The following is a 6,690-nucleotide window of genomic DNA, read 5'->3' on the forward strand; positions in this document are numbered from 1 at the left end:
GTGGCTGGAAGTTGGAGACATGGCTGTACATTACAGGAAGAATGTATGCAGTGAGAAGAGACTGGTACAGTGAGTCCTATTAATATAAATATTAGAGAATAGTACAATGAGCACTAGCAATATAATGAGTCCAGAAGAGAATGGCATGAGGGGAATCAAGAAAGATGCTCTCAGTGAACACTGATATCCTCACATATACAGAAGGACAGCTGGTGATTCAAAAGATGGAAAATAAAGACCCAGTAAGTTCAGATTTTAAAGTGTGAGATGATCAATGTTGGTGATATGTCAGTAAGGAAAGGAAGTCAGAATATGATAATTATGATAAGAGAAAGTGAATTGTTTATATTCACATGATTAAGAGCAGGCATCATGGATGACAAAGGCACTGGAGATGGCCTTCGAAGAACCATCTCTAACCACCGAAGCCTACAGAGGAAGAGAGTTAAATTTCATCTCAGATGGTATAGGCTGTTGTTCATATTGATTCAATACTAGGATGCAATTCACCAACTACATCATTTAGCTGGTCAGACCAAAATAGAAATTATTAAACATTCAGCTCTGTCTCTTCAACTCAGGGAAGCTCCGGGACTCAGCCTGGTTTCTTTCCCCATCCCCGTGCTGTAGCCTGGAAAAGCTCTCAAGGCAGGAAGTTGGGGCAATCATAGGGCACGTTTCTCACAGATCACTGTCATGTGTTACCTGATGCCCAATGTTTTTTTTTTTTTTTTAACATCTTTATTGGGGTATAATTGCTTTCCCAATGTTTTAAGAATCAAATTTTTAATTTATTTGGCCTGTTATTTTAGTAACTTCCTGTCAACGTTGCATCTCTTTCCTTGTACTTTAGTTCCACTTTTTGATTTGACTCTCTAATTTGACACTTTTTTCCCTTAGTTGAACAATTTTGTTTTGTTTTGTTTTGTTTTTTTGGTGGTGCGCGGGCCTCTCACTGTTGTGGCCTCTCCCATTGCGGAGCAACAGGCTCCGGACGCGCAGGCTCAGCGGGCATGGCTCACGGGCCCAGCCGCTCCGCGGCATGTGGGATCTTCCCGGACCGGGGCACGAACCCGTGTCCCCTGCATTGGCAGGCGGACTCTCAACCACTGCGTCACCAGGGAAGCCCAGTCAAACAATTTTAATCAAGTTAATAGTAAGCAGTAAAAGGGCAGTTACATGAAAAGTCCTATATTTTATGTGTTTAAACTGTTTTTCATTGTCTTTACTTGTAAGGTGTTGAAGGTGGGGTGCACTCCTGAATCTTCTTTCTGGTGGAATAAACTACATATTGTTCTGGAGTGCCGCTTCGATGAATTCATGGTTTGTCCAAATGAACTTACCAGCAGTCGTGTTCTTGTTGTTGGAGCATCATTGATTGCACAGTGAAGCCAAGGATGCCATTCCGGGGGCACCATGCTTCCATCCACATCCCGTGATGTGTTTCTGCCATTCATTTCAGTAGTGTGTATGACTCATCAGTGATGACCAAAAAACTGCTTGCTGCCTTCAGAGTGTTTGTTTCCATGTTTGTCTTCCCCACTAACGTACCAATCCTCAGGTCGTTTGCCCTGAGGAAAATTCATAGATTGCCGCGGAGGCCGACGTGGCTGCTGATCCGCTGCAGCCTGCATTCAGGACTCGCAGGAACTCCATCGTGTCCCACAGGCCCAGCCTCCGGGGTGCACCAAGCAAAACCCACTCAGGGGGAAAGCCGCCAGGAGCAGCTGGGAGCACATGATAGAAAGTTTCACGTGGGAGAATATTCAGACTCCTGTTACGTCTTCTTTGGTAAGAATTAGAAGCTGATTTTATGCATTTAGAACTAATTCTTTTCATTGTCATAATAAAAACAATTTAAGAAACACATTAGGATGGATATACAAATGTATATTTAATAGCCAAATTCTAAGACTTAGAATGAGGAGAGCAGGGAAGCAGAACCTTGTGGAAAATGAAGCCCTAACAATGCTTATTCCTTCTGGCTGTGTTTACTTAACAAAGCAGCATTCAAACAGCAAACACTTCAGTTTTAATGAAGTCTCAAATGGAACAAACCTGGTTCGGATTTAATTAGTTGAAAAAAATTGCCGAAAATTAGTAGTTTGGAATTTTTGAAAGGTACTGTCTTGGACTACTGGTAATTGCAATCATAGTTGTTTTTCAGTTGCAGAGCTGAAAGTTTGTATAAAATAAGCCATTAGAACTGAGGAAAAAATTAAGAATACAGAGATACTAGGAGGACCAGGCAATTATTTTATATCTTCAGGCCTGGCATTATGTCCAGTAGGTTTGTGAGACTCAGTGAATCTTTGTGAAATAAAGAATGAATGGAGGAATGAATTCTGACTCCTAGAAGGCAAGGATTGTACTTATCTTGTTCACTGTTAAACTTACGATACCTAGTTTTTGGTCTGGCACATTGTACACAGTAAACATTTTTATTGGTTGGGTTAATGAATGAATTAAAATTACATGCCCTACAGATATATCGTTGTATGCCAATTTGAAAATATATTTTCAGTTCTGGAAATTTCCAGTCCTTATCTGACTGAAAAGTTATGCTAAAAAATGGGAGGCAACCTGAGTCAATGATATACTGGTTGGAGGAGTTTACACATCTCTTCCAATCTAGTGATGAAGGAATTTACGTTGCAAATAAGAGTTGTGTTGCAAAAGCTGACAATTTGTAAGAGTTCATCTGTAGGAGATTCCTTTTTCCATCTCTATTTGAAGTCCCTTTCATGAAGAAGAAATGGAAAGATAAAAATGCCTAAAAAGCAGACACAGGAATTTAAAGAGAAAGGAAAATTAGTCAGCAACCATGCACCACAAATCACTACTCAAACAATGAAGACACATGAGATCCCGACAAAAGATGCTGCAAGGCCAAGGCTAGACCTCAGGGAACAAAAGGGGGCTAGTTCCGACGTCTCCCTCCCCTCCCCCCACCCTGAGTTCACAAGAATGTTTTATCATAAACTCCTTGTTCATTATAAGTAGAAATGCCCAGTTTTCTTCTTGCCCTTCGAAACCAGTTTTGGCGTTAAGTAAGGTGGTCATGCTGTCAGATCACTATGGAGACCCAGCCAACATGGATGGGTGAAAACGCCTGGAGAGAGCAGGCCAGGTCAACAGCTCTCCTATATAGCAGCCTCTCCACTAGTTTTATTCCTATAGGGGCATGCGAGAGGCTATATTAGCATCCTATCAGGAAACAACTGTCACAAAACAAGAGTGCTTAACATGAGAAACGCTAATTTTATACTTGGGTCATTTCAATCTTACTCACTGATGTTAGTTAGACTCCAGTTATTGGTGGAGGTACTTCTGAGCATTTAGGTTAAAAAAAAAAAACAAAAAAACCCTACATAACTGCCCCCAGTTCATCCCCCCTCCCTCCCCTGCCTGGGATGTTGGAGAATCTGTGTGAGCCTGAAACACAGCAGCAGTTCCCCCTCTCTCTTGCATTGGACCCCAAGGAGACAGTAAGACCTAGTTTGTGGGGACTTTGCCATTCCTCCACTCAGCAAAAGACAATTTCCTCTGTGTTGCAACTTTCTATTTGGCGAGAGGATAGAAGGGTTGGCAGGACCAGAGCTGGCTACTAAAAGCAGGCACAGTAAAACCTCACAATGAGTTGCCTCTTTCAGCTTGGCACATGATGTTAGGAGCTGGAATAGAGAAACACTTGTAATAAGTTGCAGTTGGGAGGAGGGTGATGGTGCTTCTGTAGAAGTCTTGTGTTTTTATCCCCTCCCCCCCTTTCGGTGGCATAATCATGAGCCTCACTTTTGTTTTTCATACTTTAAATTCAGCCTGTACTGAACTTGCCACAGAAATAGATCTGCACTGACACTCCCACTCTCAAGCTGCTGGTGCTGGGTCGCAGGTTTGACATTGCTTGAGCTAACTCAGAAACTAGAAAGTTGAAGTGGCATTAAAGACGTAGCTACATGAATAGACCCACTTCCTGGTTGGAAAACCTGGATAGCATTTTATTTCCATCTCTGATACTCTTACACATCCTTAACATCACCACTAGGCTCGTCACACTGTGATTGCCCACATTCACAAGGTCGTGTTAAAAAAGGGAATTGCTTTATGACACAGGCATATTTTTTGCCCAAGTGAAAGGGTACAGTGGGAATCATTCTCACTTGGACAAGCTCTCCTGTGGATGCCTGATGCCTGGAAGTCAGATTAATGGAACCACTGGGTCAAGGCCTGTCATCAGAGTGGGAGGTCAGAATCAGGGAGGCCTAGAGGGAGGCAGCAGGAGGCCCTGGCAGGAGAGGTACACAGAGCATCAAAGGTGGAGGTTAGAAAGGCAGACCAAGATGTCAGGGACCCTTGCCAGGGGGGACCTCACTCCAGGGCTGAAAGCCAGAGCAGGCCTTCAACTCTTGGAGGAGTGCTAAGATAGGGTGGGAGGAAAGAGAGCCCAGAGCTCTATCCCTAGAGACGAGTCAGCATTTATGGAGCAACTGAGCCAGGTACCGGGCTGCCAATCTTCTGTATGCCAATCAATGCTCTTGTCTCAATACATGTCATCTGTTTTTTCACTCTCGTATCTGTCACTGGCTGGTGAGTTCCTGGAGGGAAAGGCCTATGTATGTCTCGATCACTGAACGGGGTACCTGGCATATAGAAAATGTTTGGTAAATGTTTGTTGATTGAGTAAGTGACCTTACATCTTTCAAATTATTCCCATGTTCCTGTTGACCAAACCGAGTGTCAGAGAGATTAAGAGGGAAGAGAGGTCCCAGATTCTGCAAATGGAGTCCAATGTGGACTCAATCTGAATTTCTGATAACCCAAGAATCAAACCAAGGGGCAGAAGATAAGGGTTACTTATCTTTTAGGTCTAATAGCTACAGTTGCAGACCTTCCAAAAGGGAAAGCAGTAGCAGTAGCAAAGCAAATCAAGGCTCCAAGTTTAACTGCCACATCAATGAAGATGTGGCAGTTAGGGTTAAGATTGCCAGACAAGATCTAGGACACCCAGTTAATTAGAATTTCATATAAACAACAAATAATCTTTTAGTATAAATATGTCCCAGATATTGTATGGATGTACTTAGATTTAAAAAGTATTCCTTGTTTATCTGAAATTCAAATATAACTGGCACCCTGAGGTATTATTTGGCAACCCTAGATGGGGGTTGGTTTTTGGGATGCAGGTGGGAATCAGGAGGTAGGTTAACCCATCTCAGCAGCCACAAAGCTAGCTCCAGAGGGTCCCAGCACTCCCATGACCGGGGTGCTCCGTCTAGGGTAAGAAGCTTTAGAACCACAGCCCACCAGGTTCTGATTTAGCAGCAGCCTGAGTGCCCTCTTGTTACCTCCTCAGAATGGGAGCCCACTGGTGCTGCTTCCTTCCCCCGGTCCTCCCGCCCGCACAATGTGTCTCGCTGTCATATTTCCCAAGACAGCATACGGCTGGGGTAGTTTGTCACTATTCAGTATAGATGGCCTGCCACAGAATAGGTGCTCAGTAAATATTTCTTGAATGGATGAACAAATCAGTTTCTGTTTTGTTTTGTTTTGTTTTTTGCGGTACGCGGGCCTCTCACTGTTGTGGCCTCTCCCGTTGCAGAGCACAGGCTCCGGACGTGCAGGCTCAGCAGCCATGGCTCACGGGCCCAGCTGCTCCGCCGCATGTGGGATCTTCCCGGACTGGGGCACGAACCTGTGTCCCCTGCATCGGCAAGCGGACTCTCAACCACTGCGCCACCAGGGAAGCCCAACAAATCAGGTTTAAAATGTGTCACCGCCCTTCTTCCAGACTGTCCACAGTCAACTCTGGCACATATTCTCAGGTTTAATCAGTTGTGGCGGAAGTATCAGGGCCAATTAGGGTCTCAGTGCAAAAGCGTAAGAGTATTTTTCTGAAAGACACCCCTGGGCTTCTTTCTCAGCAGGGATCTGTAGGTGTGGCAGGTGATCTGAGATTTTATCCTGTCAGTCGGCATGGCCCATCTGGTACACTCGACTGGTGCAGTCAGCCTGTCTGAGAAGCATGGCCCGTCCAGGATGCCAGCCTCAGACCATTAACAACCAATAAGCTTTAGTCATATTAATGTTGGGGTGATTATATAATTCATTATCTAAACTGAGATGCTTTGATGGAGTAAAAGAAAGTGCTAATCATAATGCAACTAGGAAAAATAATATAAACCCAAACTGGGACATACTGACATCTTAATTTCTGTGAATAATAAACACCCCCTAGAATCCCCTGGATGCTGTGATCTCCAAATGCCACTCTTTGGACACAGTGACCATATTACCTGATCAGCTGCATACATGCCTCTGGACTGCTTTTCCTCGAGGTAGTTTATCAGGAAAGAGTCTATGAGATTTTCCTCACAAATCTGATTCATGTAATACTTTGCTGAGTATGTTTCTGTCTCTATCACAGATTAGACGTCTCTTAAAGATGATGGTCCATGCCATTTACTTTTGTATTCTAGCACCTGGTACAGTTCCTTACACTTGGAAAGTGTTCTTGTATCAATAGCATAGGCTGTTATGGTGCAAAAACAAACCACCCTCAAATTTTGGTGGCTTGTAAGGAAAAGAGTTTTTCTTTTTCACACCACATGTCCAGTGTTGGTCAGCTTGGACTCTGTTCCACATCCTATTTAATCTGGAACTCAGACCGATGAGCACTTTTTATCTGGAATG

At 43.7% G+C, this 6,690-nt stretch overlaps 1 pseudogene; it reads right to left on the reverse strand.

Moving 5' to 3' along the window:
* Positions 1 to 1,225: 1,225 nt before the first annotated feature.
* LOC112396665 (NADH dehydrogenase [ubiquinone] 1 alpha subcomplex subunit 12 pseudogene) lies at positions 1,226 to 1,656 on the reverse strand (annotated as a pseudogene).
* Positions 1,657 to 6,690: the final 5,034 nt, after the last annotated feature.

Source organism: Neophocaena asiaeorientalis, unplaced genomic scaffold (assembly GCF_003031525.2).
Source record: "Neophocaena asiaeorientalis asiaeorientalis breed wild unplaced genomic scaffold, Neophocaena_asiaeorientalis_V1.1 scaffold340, whole genome shotgun sequence".
NCBI lineage: Eukaryota > Metazoa > Chordata > Mammalia > Artiodactyla > Phocoenidae > Neophocaena > Neophocaena asiaeorientalis.